The 11,324-nt window shown below is 46.2% G+C and overlaps 1 protein-coding gene across 2 annotated transcripts in view; it reads right to left on the reverse strand.

Annotated features, from left to right (window-relative positions):
• IP6K1 (inositol hexakisphosphate kinase 1) overlaps positions 1 to 11,324 on the reverse strand; it is a 33,850-nt gene extending 22,526 nt beyond the window's left edge. The window contains exons 1-3 of one of the 2 annotated variants that reach the window (XM_084293006.1): positions 11,250 to 11,324; positions 10,779 to 10,833; positions 6,278 to 6,377 (exon numbers count right to left, since the gene is read on the reverse strand). The gene's annotated coding sequence lies outside the window, so the exon portion shown is untranslated. The remainder of the gene's footprint in view (positions 1 to 6,277; positions 6,378 to 10,778; positions 10,834 to 11,249) is intronic. The other variant, XM_084293007.1, reaches the window with a different exon arrangement.

The raw sequence follows: 11,324 nt of genomic DNA on the forward strand, positions 1-11,324 counted from the left end.
AAAGGGCCTACAGGATCTCTGCCTTCCAGACATCTGAAGCAATGCCCATTCAATACCACTCATGCTTCTACAAAGAGGACAAGCTTAAGATCCAAATCGGTAAACACGACAGTACTATACCCAACTTCTCACTCGTGCCCACAAACAGATGTATGTTTAGCTACGGCACGAGTCTCACCTCTCTTGCCTGTGGTCTTGCCACCACTAGACCACATCAGAGGAGCATCCTGACCTGCCAAAGTTCTGCCAGAACTACAGATGATACACAAACAGCACCTCTGAGCAAAAACAGAGGAATGCTGTGACCTTAATACACTGTCTGAGTAAGTTCCACCTATCCCTCCAGGTAACGAAAGGCAGGAACAGTACACTTCACAGCCTCACACCACCTAGAATTTCACTACCCGAAAAGACTTTAATCTGACATACCCAGGCAGATATACCAAGACATTTGTGCCATCAGAGTTGAGTTTGAGTGCAAAAAGGCAGGGAGGTCACTTGCATTGCAATTTTCTGTCTGTCCGTGCAGGTAAGGCTGAACAAACATTTTGCTTCAGCTATGCCTGCACGTTTCCCCACACAGAAAAAGAGAACACTTCTATTCAGCAGGCCCCAAACTGCATTAAAACATTTAAAGCCAGGAGAAATAAAGCAATTCTTACACCTCCTCACTGGAGTTTAACTGATCAGAAAAGTGCCCAGCTGACTTGGTTAAGAGACTCTTCAGATAACCATCAACCACATGAGGTGATCTAAACAAAGCAGCAAGATGCAATCAAAGAAAAGAACCAGGAATAGGTCGCTGGTGTTGCTGAAACCTGCAGTGAAGCACCAATCTTGGTCAAACCACTCAGTCCTCGTGTTCTTTAATCACTGGCAAAACAGCCTTTCAAAAAGGAACAGCAGGATAGTCAAGAAAACTATCTGCATACTGTTTTGAAAAGAGTGCAGTTTGGAGATCACTTTATCTTCCCCAAACCCCTTGCATTCCAATTCAACTTCATCTTACCTGATAGTTAACTTCTCAAGACCGCAATGATCTGTGGCACAATCCATCTAAACTTGAGCTGAGTCTGTTCATACAGACCAAAATTAGGGCACTGCTGCTTTCCAGTGAATGCAGTGCTGTGTTTGGCCAAAGAATCAAAGCCTTTAGCAACTCTTCTGCTCAAAACAGCATAAACGGAGAAGGACAATCTAGAAGCACATCAGTTCCACAGAAAGATTTAGGAGCATAAAAGCAGGATTATCCAAACAAACTCTCTTCTCCCTGGTAAACAAGTTCTTGTGCCAAAAGCAGAAGGAACGGCTGTTATCTAGTACTTTCTTCTGCTAACATCGTTCAAAGGCACTGACACTAAAAAAAAATCTGGGTCTTTCTTAAGCAGCTGAGGAAGGTCAGGGAGGCAGGCAAGCCCAGAGCAGCCAGATGCACTGTGCTCCACGCTATAATGCCTTTTAATGCCCAGGACACAGCTTAATTTATCATGAGAAAAGTGACCTGCAGGTTGCTCTATGATGCTGAGTAGATACACAATCTGGAATAAATATAACAAGGTCTGCAAGGAGAGGTAAAATCTTGTTATTAGACCAATTGATAGAGGACTGCCCCTTACCTTTCCTCCCTTCTACCCTCCTCCCCCCTCCCCCTTTAAAAAAAAAAAAAAATTATGGTAAAAAAACAAAAAACAATTGAGAAGTGCTACACTGGAGTCCTACTTTTCTACCTACTCACACGATCCTTTTTTCCTTGGAAAGAGTGCTGGGAGCTCATGTGCTAGTCACACTGACAAAGCAGCAGTCACACCACTGTATCTCAATATCCAAAGCAAAACCAGACTTTAAAAGCCTGGTTCTACCACTGTAACTGTATCTACATTAAGGGATTCCACTTGCAGAGCTGCACTAGCAAGGATGACCATGCTGATTAATGCAGCAGTCCCAAGCATTTGTAGGAGAAACAACCTTATAAGCACATCCACAGGGATTTAAAGCCACTTCATCACATTGCAAATCTATGCCCCTTACTTGTCATCAGTTTAATTTTCCTAACCAAATGACCCTTTAGCTGATTTAGTTTGAAACTGGCCACAAGGCAAGAAGAGCATTTCATACAAGGACACTCCCGCATTCCCAGTGACATTAAAAAATCCAATATGGCAAAACATACATAACATAAAACTCAGGGTCACGAAAGGGATTGTGATCTAGGCCTTTTGTTATTCTCTTACCCTTCTAGTGATTAGCATAGTCTGCAAGACACTCAATCACTCATATTGAAAATCTAGAGTAATTCTGGTGTTGTTCTGTGGCTATCAGTATGCTCAGGAAGGTGAAGGACAAGGATTTGACACAGATGCCCCCAGCCACTCGAATGAAAATGAAAGGCAGCCTGAACCTGAGGCTATTTTCTCAGAAGATACAGGAATAGGACAGCTAGTCACAGCTTCAAGCTTGGCAAGATGCTATGCGTTTTGAAGGGCAAAAAGCAAAACCTGGCATTTAAAATGTCTGCAAGATCATTTTACCAGACCGGGAGTCAGCACTGCCATCCTTTGGTGCTTTCTTCTAGCAAGCCTCAGACTTCTCATGAGCTCAACACAACATGGGCTTTGCAAAACGCAATACTGAAGGAAAAGAGTGCTCCTAGATGCCAAAACAACAGTCCCTGAACACAACTCACAGCACTGTATTTTTAAGCTCCTTCCAAAGGGAAGAGCCCTTTAAAACTCCAAGTCTTCACTATTTCTCTTCTTACTCCATATGCCAACACCAGACAGCAGGCCTCAGAACTCTACCACAGCAGCCAGTTCTATGCTGCAGGTTTGAAACACAAAACTTCTCCTTTTCAACAGAAGAATCAGACGAAGCCTATATTTAGCTTCCTATTCACTGCAGCGTTTGCACACAAGTTCTTATAAACACTCTACAGGTCCAACTTCCAGTATCTTATCTAGATGTTAAGCTGCTTAAGCAGAGCTCGAAGCTCTCTCCAGCGAGAATGCCAATTGCAACTGAGGTCACTGGCTAAGTAACAGAGCTCTGAAGTCAAAACAAAAAGTCATTTGTTAAACCTGATCTAAAGGCAGATTTTCTGTGTCCACGAGGTGCGACATCTGCATGTATATATATAAATGATTTTTACCCCATGTGCTAAAAAGGCACAACGCATATCCATGTTGAGAACACAGGCTGTGGCAAGTTCACTTTTAATAGCAGGTCTGTCCCAAGTGTCCCAAAAACCACCTTGATTTTTCACACCTTAGATTCCTCTAAAGCTACCGGAACCTCATGTTGCAACTTCTACTAAGCACCACTCTGCCAAATCAGGTGTCTCACAGCCAGCTGGGTTACTGGGGTTGCAATAAGTCACAGGCCATATGTAGCTAGGGAAAGCAAATTTATTCTTCTTCTTCTCCAGTTCAATAGTGTGATAACAGCTGCCAGAAGCGTAGCCTCTCAGACTGAAAGACATAAGCTAATAAGCACTATGGGTAAAAAAATAACAGTTCTAAGAAGACAGTAAGAAAACTGCAAATGAAAGCAATTCTGAAACAACAGACTGCTTTCTGCTCACAAAAGAGTCAAGCTGTCCAGCTCACTACTGCATGACACTGTGCTTACCAGAATTTCTAAAAGGTATTGAATTTTCTTCTGGTTGTCATATCACAATAGGATGAAGGAAAAGAAACGGAGCCTGGAAACACTTCACAATCTAAACTGTAACCTTTAATTGCTAGGTTTCAGGAACACAGAGTTCATAAAGAGATTGGTTTACTTCTGCCTGGCAAATGGTAGATCTAGTACCTTTAACAACTTTAACCAAGAATATTTGGGTCAAGCCACATTTACAAATCAGAAATCATTTTTCTAAGACTTTGGTATTATGCAAGCCAAACTGTCAACAGTTTCTCTTTCTTTATTCTCAATTGCTGAAACACACATGGAAGTTTCAGTCCTAGGGATGCTACAGGACTAACAAACAGACCACAGTAACAAAGATGCATTTGATCTCACTTAACTAAAATAAAGAATAAATAACAGAGCAGTTTTCTGGAGAAAAAAAAAAGAACAAAAAAAGAACCCCAGAGTGCTGATACTACACGAGAAAAATAGCAGCATGCACAGCACCTGAAGAATAAAGAGTAGAACCTATTTGGAACCAGTGCTACCTGTTCTGCCTGGCTAACAGTGTTAGCCATTTTCTCTCAGTTCTACAAAAATAGAAGATATTTAAAACACTCCTGATAACACTTGTTATTCGGATTTAGCTTACCTTCATATTTTAGTAAGTGTATTCAGGTCAATGTTTGTGATAAGAACTGCAAAAAATTAAGACTTCATTACATAAAGAAGATTTGTACCCAACCAAAGAAAATGCCACTTGGGCAGCTTAAAAAAAACAAATAAATCCACTGACAAGATTCAGTCCAAACAGGAAATAAAGCAAACCATTCCAATATTTTCAAGAGCAAGGATGCCCACAATTATCTTGCATACAGTCACACTTCATCTAGGCAAAAATCTGTATATTCGTGATTAACCTGACGTGGGCTTTTGTTTTCTTCAACAACTTAACTCCACAACAATCTACAAAAAAAAAAAAAAAAAAGGAAAAAGTGTTTTAACATGAACTGATCCTTCAAACTGCTTTAACAATCCTTTGGAGACAGACTTAGAAGTCTGAGGATAAGAAGGTCTTTTTTATTTTCCACCCGTGTTTTGCACGAGAGTCAACCCCCTTGAATCTGACAGGTATGCCTCCTCAGGTTTGCTAACGCAGCTTTACCCATAGACCAGAGTTTGGAGGAAAAGCAAAGTGTTCCTTCCACTAGGCAGCAGCAAACGTTGTGAGGGCCTTCCAAAGCTCCAGGACTTGGCTAGTTTTGCTTACACTTCACAACACTGCTGCGAGCACCACAAGAGCACAATTACACTTGATGTTCCACAATGGCTGCGATGGCTTCGTGGAAGTTCCTCCTTGGTTTGATTCTGCCACTGCAACACAGGGCTACATCGGCCCCTAGGCTTCTCTCCCAAACCCTTCCTGCTTTAAATAACTCACAAACATCTGCATACTCTGCTGCGCTGATTTTGGTGGTCAAAGCTGCTTATCACCTATAGTTAGCTGTAATGAGATCACCACTGCCCTCCCCACGCAAGCTTAAGCTGCTTAGACAGTACTGTCAGAGGACGTAGAACAAACAGCCAGCCCTACCTTCGTGTGCCTATCTAACGTTTCTAAACTCACTTTTAGAATGCTTGGCAACATTTCAATACCAACAGTGGACAACTGACCTGAATGAAGGCTGAGGCACTATTTTATTTCAATTTACCAACAGTTTAAAAAAGGGGAGAATGCAGCTCAGCATACGACCACATAGAGGAAAAAAAGAGCACCATCCGAGCAGAATGTGAGCCATACAGTATTTCAGCTTTGAATCAGCACTTGAACCTGCCACAAGTCGGCTGTGACAAAGACACAGGAGGAACCCCCGCAGAGAAGACACTGTACCACTCCTCTCTCTCTGCCCCAAGAGGGTAGCTGTGGAGCTTGGCACTTTTGATCATTACCCGCTGCAAACCAGGAAAGACTGTTAGGTCCCCAGGCCAGGGTCCTCCCCACCAAAGAAGTGATCTGTGCAACACAACCACTACCTAAAAGTGCAGTCTCTTGAGAAAATGAAAACATTCAGGTCTGTCTGGCAAACAAATGCTTATACCACAGTTACTACTACTGAGTCATAGCTCTGATGATAAAGAATCAGCGGAAACAGCAGGTATAGAGCTTCTTTCAAATTCAAAAGACTCAGAAGAGCACACAGCAACCTTTCAGTCTGGAAGACTCACAAGCCACACTATTGTCTTTTACCACATCGAACTCAAAACAGAAAGAAAAAAAAAAAAAGAGAGTGCTCAAGTTCTGAAATTATCGTAAGGAAATTGCAGCAATTCAGGCACCTAAATGACCAGAATTGCTAAAGCATAACAGAGTTGTCCTCCAAATCCTGGCAGCTTACTTCTTATTATAAAGAGCTGACACTGATTTGATTTAAAGTTAACAAATGTAAGACAGGAGTGAGTTTTTCACTATGGTTTATTGCATTCACCTGGGTGCTCCTGTAGTTTCCTCTGAAGACGAGAGCATACTTCCTACAAATCATACACTTGAAGGATAAAATTATGAAATGAGAGGTAAAAAGCAAGCAGCTAAATTCTCTCTGCATCATAATTTCACATGGCTGCATTTGTATTCTGGGCAGAACAGAAAAGTTACCTTAGAGATGTCACCCAAGCTCTCTCTGTTGAACAGTCACTGGGATACGGAGCCAACCTCTCACAAGCAAGAGGGAACAGGATGCCAGAAGCAAGTCAGCCTGCAAGATGTTGTACGGAAACAAGTTAGCAAGGACTATCTCAGCTTTTGTTTAGAGCTTTACCTGCTTCATCAGCTCACAATGTTTGAGATCACCCTGCCTCTCAAGGCGGGGACCAGAGCTCACTGTGAGCGCCCTTCAGGACACAAATACTCTCACAAGCTTGCCAGGGCTCTGACAAATTTATGGGGACCGCTGATCCCAAATGCCTCCTCCATCCTTCAGCTGCAAACAGCCAACCAGCAGGTGGGACAGAAGGGGGAGCGTGTCTGCTCTTCCTCTGGCCTGCTGGACAAGACAGCACACTGATGGGTATTAATGAAGACAGGTTGAAGCAGAGCGCGTTAAACTGCAGCAGCTGAGCAGACACCGCTGCAGCTCCTGGCACCAGGGAGGGAACTTTTGGCAAAGCAGCAGTCCGGCTGCTGGAGGAGATAACCTTTCTAACGACAAAAGCTAAATCAGAGACGGCTTATCTGCCAGAGCTCTCAGCCACACGTAGCAACATCCTACCAGGATAGACATTAAGGCTCGTAACCTCTTTTACTGCTTTTATCAGATTTGGTCGGCACCAATCTTCTACTAATATAATTACGGCAGTTACACCGTGTTATTTTTAAACAGAAAAAAATGCACCCATGTCATCAGTACTGTGGGTATCACTGCACAGAGAGGCATCCTGTAATGGCAAAGCTTATTCTCTTTCTCCAAGGGAAGGGGATAAAACCCTTTTTTGTGAATGAAACTTTCCACATACTGACAGGGGTTATGCAAAGTAAAAGAAAGCTTGAAGACGCATGTCTGTTACACACAGTTAATGCCACTGAAAATGCATACAGAAATTAATGAAGGCAAATAGCTTGCACCTCAGTGCTATCTGCTGGGCAGTTAGCACCTGAAGGGGAAGCACAAGCACCCCAACATGCCAATGAAGAGAACAGCACCCACCAGACAGTACATCTATCTCCTCGAACAGCACACTGGGAAAGCCAAAAATAACAGCTGCTGCCACATCGGAACAGCACAAGCACTGCGTACAAGCACTGCCTGCAAAACAGAAACTAAGCAGCCACGCAGTCACTTCTTCTTCCTCCCCCCCCCCCCCACCCTTATGACAGCAGCAACAAACCTGAGATTAAACACTCGCCCGCATCCTGCTCTGCATTCCTGTCACAGCAGGAATATGAAAGGAAGACTGCCAGCTGCTCCTCCCTGCATCTGAGGGGTTCCTTCAGTTTACAGCGAGGAATGCAAGCACTTGACACAACTCTTGCAGAGGTTTCTGTCGCATTTTTGTTTTCACTTCTTGTAGCTCACCCATTGCAGAGCTCCCTAGGGACCCCCTGCATTTAGTAGCCTGGTTTTTGATCCTTCTCAACGTCGGAACCAACAGCAGTTGTTTGTAGGCAAGTCACATTACGAAGCACAGAGCTAGGGCTCTGCCGAGCTGCCACACACAAACTCTGTGAGTTCAAGCCTACATCCTGCCCAGCACCGCCACTGAGGGCATGACACTGCCAAAAGTCAGAGGGAGGAACAGCAGTTTTCTGTCAGTACGAACTCGCAGCCTTACAAGATGATAAACCCCAGCACCAGCACTGAACTCTGATGCTCACGGCTCAAACGCGTTACAAGCTAACTCACGATGGGCAGATTTGTGCAATCCAATGGCAGCAAGTGAAGTGCCAAGGTTACGGTGCAATGCCTGAGTAACAGCTTCATAAAAGCCTCTGTCACATTTCCTACGGCTTCAACCACAGATGAAGGAAACGCACCTCCTTCTCAAGTAAAGGCTGCAGATATTCAGCTTCAAACTTAACACCTACATTTCTTATTCCGAGGAAAACCACAAGACAGTGCCACCTGATCACCCAGTATGCCATTCAGAACTCCCCAGATCCACAGCAGCCTTCAGGAACAGAGGAACCTGCTGAAAACTGAAATCTAGAAAGACAAGTGATCAACATCTGTGCAAGCAGCTGATGATCCACTAAACCAAGAGACTGTATCCTGTAAGCAGATGGTCAGCAGACAGCTCCCAGCCTGGACGGGACTCATCACCTCGCGCTAGTCAAGCTCCACAAGGTCACATTTTCAGGGTTTGATAAATGAACAAGCTCCGTGGGGGGGGGAGGGAACGAGAGAAGAAAAAAATAACTAGGGAGCTTAGAGTGGACAAGAATAGCGTGCAACTGCACGATTAAGAACAAATTGTAATGCTTGTTCAGGAGGCTAATTAACTGATTACGGCTGCCTGTACAACTTCAGCCTGGGCATTTTTTGACCTCTGAATGCTTGCTGTTTTAACCTTGACTTCTCAATATCGGCAACAACAATACGGAGTAACTTGCAAGCCTGTTGGTGCGACTTGTACAGTCTACCACACAGGGGATGCCCCAATGGGCATCTAGTTTTGATTTTGCTTTGCAGAATATTTGACCAGAAGGCAGTGCCCAGTACAGCCATCCTTATGATGAAGCACACAAAGACACTGCTCAAAAAAGCAGCGAGACGCACAATCGCTACTGTTACATTTCTCCTAATCACTAAATCCTTTACACCTTTGTGTCTGTACATATTGATAGATGTTTATATGTCTATAAAACATTGTTGCAGCATTCCACTCACTGTGCATACCACTGTACAAGAATACGGCCTGGTTCCACCACCAGCCACTCACTCCCACCATCACCTCACCGCCAGCAAAGCCATTTACACACACACGCAGCTGGAGGGAAGTGGGGAGGGGAGTCTGTCTTCTGCTTGATCAGCTCCGTGGTCACACTGGTAAGGCTGGGAACTCAGATTCCCACCGGCACAAACACTCCAGCTGGCACGAGGGAGAGGGCAACACCCTCCTGGGGGCCGGGGTCTATACTTACTTGAGCTTAAAGTGGCTGTGGAGCTACACGCAGGATGTGCTGCAACTGAAACTCTTGGTGACTGGAAGCAGATCCCAGAAACTCCCCCTTTCTCATTTCAGTGAATCGTGCTCACTTGCTCTTTTTTCTATGTAAGAAACACGCAGAACTGCCACCAGGGCCCTGCTGGAGAACTCCAGGATAAGTGATCCCAGGAAAAGCGCGCACTGTGCTCAGAAGAGGACAGCACCCTTCTTACCCATCGTCTTCAGATTCCTGCTGTAACGACTTCAAACACATTCAACTTTTGCCTCAAAGAGCTCAAGATCCCTTCCCCTGCTCTCCCAGAAGTCCTATTAGAGTGGAAACAGAGACTCTGCCATAAAAAGGACACCTCAAGTTCTAATCAGGATGGCACAGGTTGTTGAGCTAGACAGCCAGAAACAGTTGTGCTGAAAGAGCTAGGGAGCAAATAAAACGCTTCCTAATGCGATCAGATGAAAATTCAGCCACAGGGCAACTCAAAGAGATGGAAAGTAAGAGTTTTACGTGGTTGAAGCATCAACCCAATGCTACCATAGTGTGTCAGAGTTGATACTTGATCTTTTCAAAGCCTACCACATTGCTTCCAGCACCGATATAAAGCACTTGCCTTAGGGCAGTGCTACGCGAACCCAACCACAGAAAAACACTTCTCGATCTCAGTGACAAGGAACTGTTACATAGGATTAAGACGTCCCTAATTGGCTTGTTTAGGGTTATGATGACAACACCTAATAAATGATGCATCTAAACCTCTTACCAGCTTCTGCCAGATTTTCTGGCAAAAAGGAATTAAAGCCCTAGTTCGGGGACGTATAACAAGAACATGGCATTTTCTCCCTTGAAAACCTGATCATAAGCACATAGATCAGTTATCGGCCACACGCGGTAGTTCACTAGGAAGACTTTGCACAAGATGTTGTGGCACACTACTTCGTGACACAAACTACGCGTTACCTTTACAAAAATCAGTCAACTGACCCCAGAAATGTTACTTTGAGAATAAATAAAGACCCATTCCCACACCACTATGGCACCAGTTCGTGCTTTGTTAGCAAAGGTCAATCTTTAGATTCATCTCAGGAGGGCTTTAAATCCCAAGGTAAGCCAGATAAATCTGAAGCGAAGGAAGCAGAAACACAGCGAGACAGGCTGAGAGGAGACAGGCAGCACACACTGAAGCACACTGCGAGAAAGAAAAGAGAGGCCTTGCTGATTCAGAGCTTTAAGATGGAGCCTGGCATCAGCGTAAGTTCACAACAACAGAAAGCCCAGCAGCGCTCAGTACCATCCCTCCCAAACAAGTCCTGCTCAGCAGCACAGGGGAAGGCTGCTGGGTGCAATCCAGCCCCTCAGACCCAGCAGAACGTCTGTCTGCAGGGACACCGAGCTGGCACCTCCCGGCAAGCCAAGTGCGGGCAGCTTAGTGACATGCAGCCCGCTCCCTTCCCCTGCAGCGGGGCGCAGGATGAGCCCCCGGCCCCGGCGGCTTCCTCACCATCCTGGCCTCATGTCAGCAGCGCGGCTCGCCGGGCTCCTTCCTGCATCAGCCTCTGCGGAGAGAACGGCACAACGGGAGGGATGCTCGCTCTGCGGCCGGGCACGGGGCCGCGCCTGGGTCACCCCCCCCTTCACGGGGCCGCGCCTGGACCCCCCCTATCCCCACAGGACCCCCCCATCCCCAAAGGACCCCCCCCATCCCCAAAGGACCCTCCCGCTATCCCCACAAGCCCCCCCCCATCCTCACAGGCCCCCTCCCATCCCCACAGGACCCCCCCCACCCCCACAGATCCCCCCCATCCTTCACAGGCCCCCCCCCGTCCCCCGTCCCCACAGGGCCCCCCTCATCCCTCACAGGACCCCCACCCCGTCCCCACAGGGCCCCTCCCGTCCCTCACGGAGCCGCACCCGCTCCTCGCCCCCCTGCCCTCACCCCCCACAGCCGTCCCGCCCGTTCCCCTCAGCTCACCGGGGCGGCTCCGCCCGGGGGCTGCAGACCCCGCGCCCCCCCCTCCCCGCCCCGTGCCTCCGCCGCCGCCCGCCG

The sequence above is a fragment of the Netta rufina genome (assembly GCF_964035555.1).
Source record: "Netta rufina genome assembly, chromosome: 10".
Lineage (NCBI taxonomy): Eukaryota > Metazoa > Chordata > Aves > Anseriformes > Anatidae > Netta > Netta rufina.